At 42.8% G+C, this 15,649-nt stretch overlaps 1 protein-coding gene across 2 annotated transcripts in view; it reads right to left on the bottom strand.

Moving 5' to 3' along the window:
- Positions 1-15,649, bottom strand: part of kcnh2b (potassium voltage-gated channel, subfamily H (eag-related), member 2b) — a 55,412-nt gene that overhangs the window by 16,624 nt on the left and 23,139 nt on the right. The window lies entirely within an intron of this gene.

Here is a 15,649-nt window from a genome sequence, read left to right as displayed (position 1 = left end):
AGGAGACAGTTGAGTATACAGAACACTGTTGCTGTGCATAGGCAGGTGGTTAGGAGAACACTGTTGCTGTGCATAGGCAGGTGAGTTAGGAGAACACTGTTGCTGTGCATAGGCAGGTGGTTAGGAGAACACTGTTGCTGTGCATAGACAGGTGAGTTAGGAGAACACTGTTGCTGTGCATAGGCAGGTGGTTAGGAGAACACTGTTGCTGTGCATAGGCAGGTGAGTTAGGAGAACACTGTTGCTGTGCATAGGCAGGTGGTTAGGAGAACACTGTTGCTGTGCATAGACAGGTGAGTTAGGAGAACACTGTTGCTGTGCATAGAGAGGTGAGTTAGGAGAACACTGTTGCTGTGCATAGACAGGTGAGTTAGGAGAACACTGTTGCTGTGCATAGACAGGTGAGTTAGGAGAACACTGTTGCTGTGCATAGAGAGGTGAGTTAGGAGAACACTGTTGCTGTGCATAGACAGGTGAGTTAGGAGAACACTGTTGCTGTGCATAGAGAGGTGAGTTAGGAGAACACTGTTGCTGTGCATAGGCAGGTGAGTTAGGAGAACACTGTTGCTGTGCATAGACAGGTGAGGGAATGGAGTGCTGCTGTACTGCAGACAGGTGAGTCAGTGAAGTGAATGCAACTCTGTCATGCTACAGAGGTTTTGAGAGCACCATGGTGGAGCTTTTGGCCTCAAGATCAGAGCACCCTGATATCTGGTTCCTGTTCTGTGTGTGCGTTGGATACTGATTGACGATGGCAGAGTCTATAAACCCAACCGACACTGGCCATGCTGACCATTAGTGCAGTCATAATCTTTTCATATGACTCAGCACTCTAGCCAATAATGACTGTGATGCAGTATCTGCAATCCTTATTGCTCTCATTTAGAGCAGACTAAAGTAGTCATCAGTGGCCCACAGATTAAAGCTAATTAAAGTTGTACCCAAAGCACTCCAAGCAATGCAGTCATTTTATGGCAATAAACAAATAAATACGTATAAAGTATAATAAAGACTGTTATCTTTAACAGTATAATACATAATAATATATAAATGTATAATAAAGACTGTTATCTTTATTATAATCTATTTGCTATTCCACACAATCATGTGAGGCCTCACATCTCCAGAGTGCTTTAACATTATGAAACAGCTCTTTCCCCCGCTGGCAAAATCAACAGTCAAAAAAGGCACACACACACACACACACATGCGCAAACACTCACACACATACAAATACACATGTGTGCATGTGTGCACAAACAGTCGAACACACACGCATACTCACACACAAACACACGTAGACACAAGCACACACATTAAAAACACTCTGAAGACACTCCTCCAGGGTTCAGTGAGGCAGGAGAGAAAGTGGGGATTGGTGCAGAGGGGTGTGGGGGGGGGGGGGGGCAGAGAGGACAGGATGGAGGATGAAGTATAGAGGACAGAGGACAGAGTATGGAGGACAGAGGACGGAGTATGGAGGACGGAGTATTCACATAACAGTACCGTAAGCATATTTTTTAAGTGAAGTCTTTATAAAACACTCAGCGGGCCATAATTTCAATGATGGGTAATGCAGCTGGTAACATGCAAAATCTGCCGCGCAAGACCTAAAGCTACTTCAATAATTGGCAAAATCATTTTGCTAATTTCATAATATTAGCAGGATCCTAAGCGCAAACATGAGTGGGTCACGCAATGCTGGGGTGTGTCAACCGCACAGTCGTTGGAGTTCTACTGTAAGTATAAATGAGTTCCTTCAAAGAAAGACCTCCATCTCCTCTGGTGTAAACTGCTGTGTCTGCAAATGGAAATTTGTTGTTGGCTCTGTTCTTTGTGAACGTCAATACAGTCATATGCAAAAGTTGAAAAAAAAAGATCACAGTTGTGTAATATTCATTTTCTAGTTAACACTGAGTGCTGGGGTGTTTTCCAGACAAAGATATTTAGTGTAGCAGTATTTAGTTGTGTGAAATTAAATCAAATGTGAAAAATAGGCTGTGCAAAAGTTTGGGCACCCTAATCATTTTGTTGATTTGAATACCTGTACCTACTAAATGCTGATTAACCGCAACATATAATTAGTCTGATTAACTCGTTAAGCCTTCAATTCCATAGAAAGGTGCATCCAATCATTAGAAAAGGTATTTAAGGTAGCCAATTGCAAGTTGTGCTTCTCTTTGATTCTCCTCTGAACAGTGGCAAAATGGGGGCATCAAAACAGCTATCGAATGATCTAAAAACAAAGATTGTCCAGCAGTATGGTTTAGGGGAAGGCTACAAAAAGTTATCCCGGAGGTTTCAGCTATCAGTTTCCACTGTGAGGAATGTTATTAAGAAATGGAAGGCAACAGGCACAGTTCTTGTTAAGGCCAGAAGTGGCAGGCCAAGAAAAATATCGGAGAGGCAAAGGCGAAGAATGGTCAGAATGGTCAAGGACAATCCTCAGACCACCTCCAAAGACCTGCAAGGTCATCTTGCTGCAGATGGTGTCACTGTGCATTCCTCGACCATTCAGCGCACATTGCACAGAGAACAGCTGTATGGGAGAGTGATGCGGAAGAAGCCTTTTCTGCACACACGCCACAAACAGGCTCGCTTGAGGTATGCAAAACTACATTTGAACAAGCCAGGCTCATTTTGGAACAAAGTGCTGTGGACTGATGAGACAAAGCTAGAGCTATTTGGAACTACAATGTTCTGGAATGGCCATCCGAGTCGCCAGACTTGAATATAATTGAAAATCTATGGGGTGACTTAAAACGGGCTGTCCACGCTAGGCACCCATCAAACCTTACTGAACTGGAGATGTATTGTAAGGAAGAATGGTCCAAAATACCTTAATCCAGAATTCCGACACTCATCAGCTGTTATTTTTGCAAAAGGAGGCTCTACTAAATATTAATGATTAAAGATGGGGCGACAGTGGTACGGGGGTAGAGAAGTCGTTTAGTAATCAGAAGGTTGCTAGTTCGATTCCCTGTCGAAGCGTCCTTGAGCAAGACACTGAACCCCTAATTGCTCCTGATGTGCAGTGTGCCATCAGTGTATATGTAAAATGTGTATACATCCTTGTAAGTCGCTTTGGATAAAAGCGTCTGCTAAATGACTAAATGTAAATTAATGTGATTTTTCTGTTGGGGTGCCCAAATGTATGCACCTGTCTAATTCTCTTATGATGCATATGGCATTTTCTGTTTATCAAATAAACCTTATTTCACTGCTAAAATATCACTGTGTCCATGAAGTATTATATATATGACAAATAAGTTCCTGATCCAAACGCCCAACAATTTATAGATGAAAGTAATGGAGATTATCAGGGGTGCCCAAACTTTTGCATATGACTAAGGTATGGTTGAATCATTGTGATTGGCTGATAAATAATTATTTCATTGCAACATTAATTGCTCCACCCATTTATGCTTCATTGTGCCCTGTTTTGTGTCAAATTAGCAAGTATAGGTACCCCCGCCTATTCTCACTCTTGATGTATTAAAAAAAAAATGACTCTGACGAATGAAAATACTGAGCAGAAGTACACCGGTGCTGTGTATATATAATTAGACATCTTATATGAATCAAACTGAATTTAATTGGACATTTTCAGTGGCTATGGATGGGAGACAGTAAAAATAAACACCAGATATATCTTTTTTTTTTTTTTTAGGCATCCCGATAGTGTCTGGCATTTAAGTGCACTTTCACAACATGTCAATAAATCTATAGAGGTGTAATTTCTTGTGGAGAAAAACACATCACCTGTCGTGGCATTTAGCTGCTTATTACAACCTTGAATAGAAGACAAAATGGTGTAGACTCCTAGTATCTCCACAGAAGCCAGGCTTGCTGAGCCGAGGCCTCTGCACATATACGTGAGTCACTGCACAAGTGTATCATATCCCCCAGATATTATGACTTGGGTGTCAGAAGCAATAAAAGCGTTAATGTAGCGCATATTTTTCAACTCTCCGCACGCGTCATTGGACATGCTGTGCACTGGGATGGTGAGTTACAGGGATCATTAACCAAACTCTCTCACTTATATTTCGCCCAAGTTCTGTCCTCACAAAACCTTCTGTCCTCGTGTACCGTGTGCAAGGGTTCAACATCAAAGCAAAGCCACTGTGTGATCATGCAGACGGATCATGTCCATGTAGATTGTTGCACAAAATGAACTAGATTAAAGCCTGTGCTCCATATAGCCTAATTTAGCCTCACTTAAAGCCAGTACTCTTTGCACCCAATACCACCTGATGGAAGAGAGCCTGAAAGCAAACCGTCTGAAATCAGACAGGATGTACCTCCATCCCTAACCCTGTTTCACTTACTGTCTGTCTATACATCTCTCTCTCTCTCTCTCTCTCTCTCATTCTCTCACTGGCCCCCACCACCACCACTCTCTCTCTATATCTCTCTCTTCATCTTTGTATTGACCTTGCCAGGACCTCTCATTCTACACATAGTTTGGATGGTAAATACACCACAGCCTCCCTTTGATCTACAGGCCCCATTTCCCCCCTCTATGTTTCCACACGAGGACGCTTGTTTTGGTGCGGGCGGGGTTGGGACCACCAGAGCCCCTGTCCTCTGTGAAGAGGTTATTTTTAGACCAGGATGAGAGTACACATGGCTTTACAAAATACCCACAAGACTACACAGATTACACAAAAACAACACACAAAAATAGACACATTAAGAAATATCACCAACAAAGCATCAATATGGAGCTTCAGTCTATCAATGGAGCCTATCGATGCAGTATTCATGTTTTTATGTAATAAAGTTTATCCGATTATTTTTGCAGTTTAAATACCTCAGCAACAGCAGTGCAAGTATAAATGACAAAATCAATAGAACTATAATCAAAGAAATACGATTGCCTCAAGAACCTAATGACATCACCCATAAATGTCATTCGTAAATACTGGCCTGACTTGGATGTTTTTTTTTGCCTTTCATATTATGGCAAAATGAATGATTGAGAATGTGCCTTGATTTTGGTAGTTTTTAAATGTAATTCTGCCATTGATTTTCAACCTCCAGGTTATAATATAGCCCACCTACGCTCAGTCCCATTTTCAAACGGATTCATCAAAAGCGCTAGACAAGGGCAAAAAAAAGGCTCAGGCTTATTTGTATGGATCACAGATGAGATTTGCCCTGAGCTAAAGACATTCCCTTTTGTCTTCCTAAACTTGAAGTAACCTTCAATATCCTGGAGTCATTTGAAGTAAAACAGGCAGGTTTCTCTTTAATCTGGAGGCTGTCAGATATGGAAACTGACGGATGAGGGGCGAGGAAGATTCTGGCAAACTCTCCGACAAGCGTCTCATGGCAGGCCCATCAGGGATCGATGAGAAATATGGATCGCTGTCTCTGGCTTCTAAGGTCTAGCGGTGTATCAGCAGGCAGATGAGAAAAAGGGCACAGGCTTTGAGGGAACAGAGATGGGCGAAAGACAAGCGAATGAACACGCACCCGCCTGCCCGCCCGCACGCTCGCTCTGTCATCGTTGTGGATGTTCGGTGGCAGAACAAGGCCACCGCTCATTAAACCACCCGGCGCCCGCTCGCTCGCCTCGCTGTCGAAGGGCTGCGGCTCGCTGAAATATTCAGAGGGGTGTTTTTACTCCTGCGAGACTCTTTCAGTTTAAAACCCTCGTGCTCGCCTTTAATATGCCACAGCAACTCCGATTCTTCAAAACCGCTGCTTTTCATCTCTCTGAGCCCCGTCCCGAGCTCCTGCCCTCACCCTGTGGTGTCGCTAAGCGCCACGCTCTCCTCTGCACACATTAAAGGCACATCATGAGCTACGCTGAAGGTTATGTATATCCAGGGACACACAGGAGTTTCAGCTGGAAAGGAAATTGCAGGGTATTTATTAATATAGGCATTATAGGTGGCTGTAGGGACACCGACAGCCACGGCTACTTTAAATCCTTTACAAGAAGGGTGTAGAGCAAAGATGTGTGAAGAAAACTTCAGTGCCACAGCTTTGTACATATATTCTCTGCCTCTTATTTTTCCTGTTATTGACATCAGGTGCAGACTCAGTCCTGGAGGAGAGGTGGGAGACAGAGGCGTCGTGTTCTCCGTCTCTGTGATGAGACATGAGATGGAAGCAAGCTGTGTCTATGTAATCCACTGTCACTGGTGTGGAACAACATATTTGGGGTCTGGGAGTCTCTTGATGGGCTTGGGATGTTGATTGTCGTAATGAAGTGTCAGTACATGGCGTCCGTCTGCTTATTGGTGTAGATCATTTTGGGTGGCCTCCATCTCACACACTTTGATTAATTTGGCAAGAGCTACTTGTGTGCAAGAATGCTAAAATCTTGCAAAAAACAATTACACACTACAGAGACAAACGAGCTCTTTGGCAGCCTCTCCAGAGACGTGTGCAGCTGTGTGTGTGTGTGTGTGTGTGTGTGTGTGTGTGTGTGTGTGTGCTGACACTAATTGGTTTACTTTGCGCTGGAAATTGCTTTGGGGGAGGTGGCAGATAAAAACGTCGTCCTGAGCAGCTGTCCCCAAAGTTACACGAAACTCCGAAAGAGCTACAGCGGTGGCAGACTTCTCCTTCCTATGTTTTCGGCACAGGCGATTCCATTGGGTCCACCCTTTTTTTAGCAGGCTTTCATTGTGCCAACATGTCATGTCTGAGTGTGGATGCAGACAAAACCTTCCTCTGTCACCACACCGCTTTCCATGTTTATATTCACATTTTCCGTTGCTATTTGAAGATACTGTGCCCCTCAGCCACACTGTGTGATTGACTGCTCATGCCGAAAATAGTAACCAACTACAAGCCCCCCTTCGGTGTGGCTGGGGGCACCTGGGGGCGCCCCTGTGCCGGTGGAAGAGAGGAGGAGGGACGGCAGACGGCAGGGACAGCAAAGGCATGGCCACACACAGGCCTGTCTGTTCATGCATGCTGCATAGATGTGACAGGTCACCATAAGCCTGTGTATGCATGTATGTGGGTATGTGTGTATGCATTAACATATGTGTGTGTGTGTGTGCGTATTTGTGTGCGTGTGTGTGTGTGTCTGACTGACTGCATTCATGTATGCATGTGGGTATGTGTGTATGTATAAACATATGTGTGTGTGTGTGTGTGTGTGTGCGTGTGTGTATGTGTGTCGGTTTTGTAAGCATTGGTTATATAAGGTAGACTGACAGGTATATGATAAGATGATAAACACATATGATGGCTGAGCATTATAAATTACTAAACTATAAATTGCTATGGTTGATGTCATCTTAGGAAGAAGTTAGGTGCGTTGACCTAACCAGTGCTGGATTCTTAGGAAAGCTTGAAAGTAAGATGGCTGCAGCTTTAGCTTGCCAGAGCAGCCTCACCCATGAAGAATTAGGTCACATGGTGACACACAAACACACACACACACACACACCAACACACACACACAGAGACTAAGGGAGAATCAGGGAGTTAGAAAAACAAGAACAGAGAAGAAGAACAAGAGAGGGAGAAGGGAAAAAACAAGAGAGAGAGAAAGAACATGCTGCTAACAAGTCCTGGAGAGCCATAGCAGTCTTGGCATCTCGCCCTGTGCCAGGAGCTCACCTCTGTCAGCTGGAGTTAAGGGAGCCCCGCGAACAAGAGAGCCTGGCTCTGCTTTAGATGGCAGGGCACTCTCATATGCCCATATGTGCTGTAGAGTCTCCAGCTGGGCAGTGCAAGGCCCTTTACTGGCACCACAGACATCAAACAGGATACACAGACACACACACACACACACACACACACACACACACACACACACACACACGAACAGTACACACCGTGATGCCTTTCGAAAAAATGAGACAATGGTAAGGGAACAAGTTGCTGTGCAGTGAAAAATCAATATCAGAAGCAACACAAATCTTTGGGTTTTTGTGTGTGTATTTTCAACTACACTGACATAAAATTCAGTTTACTAATGACATAATTACCTTACCCATAATTACAAACAGGTGCCCGGTGCCCATCATGTGTGGGTTCACTCACAACACCATCTTGACTGCGCGGTTCCTGGAGCTCTCGTTCTGCTAACAGAACTGATTAGAACCCTCCGCGGTTCCTGTAGCTCCCGCACTTCTCTAGTACTAAAGCGCTGATTAGAACCCTCCGCGGTTCCTGGAACTTTTGCCTGTGACTAACGCTGGCTCGGCCCTGTTTGTAATTGGCCATGAACCCATCGGCAAAGTCAGACTGCAAAGGTTGAAGCAGTCCCTGGGGGCTGTATCGTCGCTGGAGGGAATTTCACATGAGGTGGCACTAATTGCCATAAATGGGCTATTTTTGTGTGTGTGTGTGCGTGCGTTTGTGTGTGCATGCGTTTGTGTGTGTGTGTGTGTGTCCACTGTTTGCCACAAGCCATGTGAGTGATTAACCTCCATCTGTGATTAAGCACACACAGACCTATGCTATGGTCAGGGTGAATATACGATTCTGATTGGATGGAAGGTGTAGATTAAACTCTTGTAACAAACACCTTAATGGATTATGCACATTGTATGTAACAATTGCACTCATGGGCTAGTTTGGTAGTGTTTGTCTTTTGGTGGAAGAATTGCCCACATACAGTATGGAAACCAGAGTGAAACAGAATAGAAAATCATGCCTCAGACAATTCCCAAAGCCTCAACGCCTCTCCCCACAGCGTATAACTTTCCACTGCTGTCAGAAAATTAAATGTAGTCAGCCATTTTCACAGGGGTGCCTTTTGTCATTAGCTCACTATCATCTCCTATCAGGATCAAGTGGTTTTCGCCTTCCCTGACCTAAATTGACAAACAATAACTGGCCATGCTGTATTTTACATTTTTCTCAGGGAAGTCTTGCGTCAACACCTTCCATATTTCATAAGCTCGTGGAGCCTCAAAGAACACTCATTCAGAGTAACAGCTCCAAGCCTCTCAACTGGAAGCTATCTGGCGGCACATTTAAAGAGCCACAATCTCTATAGCAAACAAGGGCTGGAGCCAGGTCTGTCAAATATCAATATTAACAAGGCTGAGACTAGCACTTATTTCTGGGATTTTGTGGTTGATATCTGTTCAATAATGCAAGCCGTGTGGTTCTGTCTTGCAAGAATGTAGGGTACAGCATACAGGGAGGAAAGAAGTGAAATTGAGGATTTATTCATTCATTCAGTAAGGGTATTAATAATCTTTTGAAATATTAATGTAAATGTGTCATCAGTCAAACCAATTTCCATCTGTTGTCCCTGGAATCAGAATCAAATGGCAGAATTCATAATAGTTTCTGCAGAACACAGTGGATGCCCCAGATCAGACCCTAACGCTCAGGATGAATGTAACATGTACAAATAAAACAAACAGACAAATAAATAAATAAACAATGTCGTAAGCAGAAAGCTTATCTTCCATGTTTAAAAAAAAGAGAAAGAAAGAAAGAAACAGAGGAGGATGATGACAAAGACAGCTTTGCCTCTAGCGTGACAGCTAGCACAGCTCCCTGTGACCTTTCTATCTTTCTACCTTTCACAATGCACAATCTATTATGGCCAACAAAAGAACATATTCCTGTGAGCCACCCGAAGACTAATCTTCTCTACCACGCTTAATTTCTACACACACACACACACACACACACACACACACACACACACCTTCTCAGGCTACTCTGTGCCTCAGCCTCGTACCTCCATCAATGACACTGCTGTGGAAAGATGTATGTCACTACACCCACAATGGCTGCAGCTTCTAAAAAGCCTGAAATGTCACCGCAGGACAATGGACTAGAGAAAAGTGTTGATGGAAGCAGATTTGGCAGCAATAACTGACAAGGACTTGAGTTCATCGCCTTAGAGCGAGCTCCCTGCTCAGAGAGTTATAATCTCCTTCCCGAGCCGCTTTCACCAACTACGGATGAAAACTTTTAATAATTCTCAAAGTTGCAAGGGTCCTCGGAAAAGGCTTATTTTTAGAAATCCAATGTAAATTAAATCTAACAAATGCATTTTTCAAAAAAGGAAAAGTGAACATTTCTCATGTGAACGCATCCCGATTGAAAGTACGACTATTTTTTTTCATTATTCTCCCTGGGCTTGTTAAGTTATTTATTTATAACGTACAATTGCGTACTTACTGTCTATACATTGAACACACAAAGAATACTCAATGAGTTTCCATCTCAAACTTTAAGAAGAAGTAGCTTGTACCTAGATGTGGCTGGCAGCTGACTTTCAGAACAAGTAGTCTCAATCTAGATGTGGCAAGCAGCTGACTCTCATGATTATTTGTATCTGGATTTAGCACCAATCTGTGTCACTTCTGTTCTGCTATTTGTTTGTTTGTTTGTTTGTTTGCTAGTGCAAAGGCAACACGCTGCATCTGAGCGGAGGCATGCCACATTGAATCAAGTTCAAGCCAGGAGGGAGCAAGCTGGGCACTCCAGTAAAGCATGCTGACAGCGCTGGATTAAACTATCAAGAGGGGGAAGTGGAGAATTATCTTTACACAGTTTACTTTTCCTTACAGAGACCATCGAGACTAAATCACTGCTGTTAAAGAGGAAAGCATGATGTTATATACCACAGCAGTATTACCAAAGAATGAGAACAATTGTGTCTGACTGAGCAGCAGTCACTGTAAAATGTATCAGCTTGCTTGCTGCTCTATATCCAGTATAAAGGAACTGTTCTTTATTTCTATCTCCAGTGTCAAACTGACATGCTTTCTTTGGGCGCAGTCTGAGTGTATTCCACGGCAGACGTCTGTAAATAACCTTAGGGTTGCCTAGTAGCTCACCTTCGTTTTACTGGGGGGGGGGGGGGGGGGGGGAGAGTTAGTAACTGCTATTGATAAGCAAGCAAGTAATGGATCTTATTTGCACCAACAGTGGTGGGAATAATGGCTCAGGCTATAAATAGACAAACGTGTTGTTACAAGGAGGATGCGAAGATTAGCTGGCACAGCACTTGAGACAAACAGTCAGGTGCTGATTCGTAACGCTGCAGGCTTCTAGGGAAGACAACAGACAGTATGGATCAGACTGACAGAGAGAAGGCTAAGCATTGTCTATTTAGACCTGCGGCACACAGACAGCAAGGCATCCAGCGTGTTCCTGTTTTAGCTTCCAGACAACCTGTGAGAAAAGTGCTTGCAACTTTGGTGTAGTGATGTTGGGCCTGCACAATGCCCCAAGAGAGACCTACATCAAGAGGGAAAGAGAAAGAGTGAGAGCGAGAGAAAGAGAGGGAGAGAGGGTAAGAAAAAGAGCGAGAGAAAGAAAATGGAGAGAAAGACAGAGCGAGAGAGATATATAAAGAATGAGGGAAAGAGAGAGTGAGAGAGATATATAAAGAGTGAGAGAAAGAGAGAGTGAGAGAGAGAGATAAAATAAGTGATCCTGCTCTCTTGTGAGACTGTGTGCCACCTGTTATGTTCTTGGTCTAGGTCCTCATTCAACACAGCTTCTGTGTTTATCAAGCCGAGGTAAAAGTCAAACATATTGCTTAGTAACACTAGAAGAATACATGTTCCTGCTGTTCAGCCATAGTCTCTAATCTGTCTATTTTAATTCTCATTTCACATCTCACTGCCACGTTTATATATAATTTCAGAATCATAACGGGCAACAGAGTAATCTCAACACTGGTTATTTATCAAATGTATTAGTCCAATTATTCATATATCATTAAAATAAGAATAGCTTCAGAGTAGGACTGATGGAGTTTACAGCCCCCCACCTTCCCGTGTAATAGGGTGTATTTTGTCTTTGAAGAACAAAACGCTGATTTACATGTCTTGGGTCAATCGGCCTTGACCACCCAGACATTGTGTGCGTGCCAGAAAGACCAGCGGAGTAAAATTGCTGAATGCCACAACCCCATCACTCCCTTCCAAAAGCCATTTAAGAGCCATTCAGTTTGTAATTTATGAATAGTTCTTGCATGTGGCCTATTCTTTTACAACAGTGACAAACTGTGACAAATGGTGGTGTTCAACTATGTGCAGCGGCCCTGCCAAAGAAAAGCAAAGGCCCGTTCACACCCACAAATGCAATAAACCACAGATGTAATATATGTATGTATGTACAACACTTTTTAAATGTTATAATCCCACAAACAAAACAACTAAAAGATGTAATAACTGTTGCCTAACACAAACGTTATAACTAATTTCCTACAAATGTAATAATTATTACAAACATAATAATTATTGCGTTTTCAGGAAGTTATTACCTTTGTGAGAAGATTAAAAAATGTTATTACATCAAATGTAATACATCACAAATATAGGGAAGTTTCTTCCTGCTTTGTCAGTTGTTAGAGTACATTTGTCAAAAATCATCACCATAGATCTTCTAACCATATGGTCTTTAGATTCTTTAATTTTTTGACTGATAGAGCATCGAGAGGCCAAGCTACAAAATTGAGAAGGCATCTATTCTTATTTTGCGTGTGAGTGTGAGCGTGAGCGTGAGCGTGAGCGTGAGCGTGAGCGTGATTTGTGACAAAATACTTCTACAACTGACAACTGACAAACACGAAGAATTTCATTTTATTTGTGATTTAATACATTTTAACTTTCACACAAGTGTAATCACTTCCTGCAAACGTAAGAATTATGATGTTTGTGGGAAATTAGTTATTATGTTTGTGGGATGTTATTAAATGTGTGGGATTGTTACGTTTAAAAATGCAGATTTCTATGTCTGTGCTGTATTAAGTTTGTGGGAAGTTAGTACATTTGTGGGTGTATCAGGCCTCTTTCACCTCAACCAATCAGATCTGCCCAATTTATTTTCTGCCCTTGTCTCTCATCCCTCAAACGCAAACAAAATGGTGCTTCATAATGGTGCATGACTAATATGGGTGACTTACTAGATATCCTTTCCACCATCAAAACACAGATGGTGCTGGTGCTACTGTAAATCAAAGCAAAGTCTCCATCTCTCATAAATATACCTCTCTGTAGTCAAATTCCTACACAAACAGTTGAAGTGCTGCAGACATTAAGAGAAAGCCCCTAGTACTTAAGTGTGTTTGTCAGAACAAATAGTCCACCGGCTTTGATTATTCATGTGCCCTCAGTATTTCATTTACCATCTCTATGCTCTGATTTTTTGAGTTTTTTTATGACGAAGCACTCGTGATAAGAGTCATAAAATAATCCCTATGTATAAGAGTATTCTAGAGTTTCAGCAGAGCTATGAATAGAACCTGATTTCATTAACATGAGGAGAAGACAATTAATGCCTTTTCAGTTTCTCTGTCATGTTGTACCTATAAATACACACAGTGAATGTGGAGGTAATGACAGATGTACCTGTCAAAGAAATGATTATACCCTTGAGTCTTATATTCTGCTATTTATTTCCCGTACTGGTCTTCAGACTCTTCTTTTTAAATCTATAGAGTATACTTTGCAATGGCTGTATCCAATCTAACCTTTACTAAATAAATACAGATTAACGGTATATCTTTGCAACTGTGCAACACTGTGCATACGTGTTTGAACGGCTTCCTCAACCACCCATTTTGTTGCTTTAAAAGACGTGACTGACTGACTGAAATGTGTTTTGACACACTCTATACACGTACTCAAGCGAGATGCAAAAAGCCCCCGTGGAAAGACTAAGAGTGGAGCAGAGAGAGGCAGCACACACACCTGCCCTCTGTCTCATCTTTCTCTCACTCTGTCTCATTTCACTCTTTCACTCTCACTTTTCTTTATCTCTCATTCACTCTCTAACTCTCTCATTCCTCTCTCACTTTATCGTTCGCTCTCTTTCTCTGTCTCAGTTCTCTCTCTTGCACTCACTCTCTCTCCGTCTCTCTCCCTCTCCCTGAATTGAGAATTAGAGTTGAATGAATATGCCTTTTTCAAACTCACTGATAACGACTCTCTCGCTCTCTCTTGTTCTGTGTCATGTTTCTCCATCATTTCTCTCTCTATTTCTCTCTCTCTCTCTTCTTTGTCTTGCTGCTTATCTCCGACAGCTCACTGTCAGCAACAGCAGTAGCATCAAAGATGAAGACGCCGGGGCAGATATCTTAATCCTGGCGCCAGAGCAGATATCTTAATCCTGAAGTAGCTCAGTGTGATCCCACATGCTGAGACTCTCTTTCTCTCAGTCTACTCTTACCAGCTGGCTGTTTCAGGATCAGGTCTGTGTGTCGTTACCCCTGAACATGAGTAGGTAGCGCTGAAGCACATGCGTGACTGACTCTGTCAGTGGAGAAACTCACACAGCGTTGACACGTCCTGACATAACATCCACAGGGACTCACTCCAACACCACATCCACTCCGACACATCTCCGTGGAATCAAATATTTAATCTATCAGCACGGCTCATATAGGAATGACTACGTACATTATTACTCGTCCCTACGTAAGTAATAAGGCCAATGCATTGAGAGACACTGTGTGTGTTCCTCACAAATGGAGAAGATTAAGGAGATATGTGTATTCTGGACACAGTGCTCACTCCTCGTTATAATTATAACGCTCATTATCTGACTCTTACCTGACCCAACACAGAGAGATAGAACACAAACAGAACTCTGAATAAATAGTGATTGAGAACACAAGCTGGACCCTGAATATAAGGAGCTAGAACAAACTGGACACCGTCTCTTTGGAGGGAACTATCACTGTCTGCACCTGCCGCAGAGATGCGTGACAAGTGTAACCTTTTGGATATGTGTGTGTGTGTGTGTGTGTGTGTGTGTGTGTGTGTGTGTGTGTGTGTGTGTGTGTGTGTGTGTGTGTGTGTGTGTGTGTGGGGGTAAGAGGCACAGTGGGTAGTCTTAACTGTCTGCCACCCCAAGCAAGAAGCAGGAGGGAACAGCACGGCAAATCATGTCACATCATGTCACCTTTTCTAGGGAAAGAGGCAGAGAAGAAAGACAGAAATGGAGGAAGAGAAAGAGAGTGAGAGAAAGAGGGGAAGAGAAATATAGTGAGAGAAATAGAGGAAGAGAAAGAGTGAGATAAATAGATGAAGAGAAAGAGAGTGAGAGAAATAGAGGAAGAGAAAGAGAGTGAGAGAAATAGAAAAATAGAGTGAGAGACTACTTTCAACTATCCGTATTCTATGTTGCTCTTAAGCTCCTTAAGAAGCTTTATGGCACTTTGGTTTAAAACTAGCGAACCACCTACCTGAAAAGCATGCATAAACACCTGGCAAACACCCCCGACAGCCCAGTTTGTGCTGAAGAGATCCTGCTAATAGGCTGACTGGCATATTTTGATGATATTGTTGGCGATGTGCTGTGAAGCCTTTTTTTTCACATTTTCACGGGGTGTTCTGACTCAGCCACATAACTACATAACGTATAGCCTGGACGGCTAGTAAGAACGAAAGGTGTGTTTATCTGTCCTTCCTATTCCATCAAAATACATTTGAAGATGATACCAATACCAAAAGTAGTTACTGATAAAAAAAACTAACCTCAAAAAGTGTCAAATTGTTGCATAGTGTTGCTTTAAGTCTGCATTGCAGCCCTAGTAGTGACAGAGATCTGGGTCTGGGCTTTTCTGTACCTGCACACTGGTGCTTTAAAGGCGCTCTAGAAGCCCACACTCTGATGCTGAGAGAGAGTTGGAAGAGGTAGGAGTGTGGAGGATCTGAACACAGCACTTATGTACATCACACAACCACAC

Source organism: Clupea harengus, chromosome 17 (genome assembly GCF_900700415.2).
Source record: "Clupea harengus chromosome 17, Ch_v2.0.2, whole genome shotgun sequence".
Lineage (NCBI taxonomy): Eukaryota > Metazoa > Chordata > Actinopteri > Clupeiformes > Clupeidae > Clupea > Clupea harengus.
The sequence above is the reverse complement of the archived record's forward strand: the minus strand, read 5'-3'. Positions and strand labels throughout refer to the sequence as shown.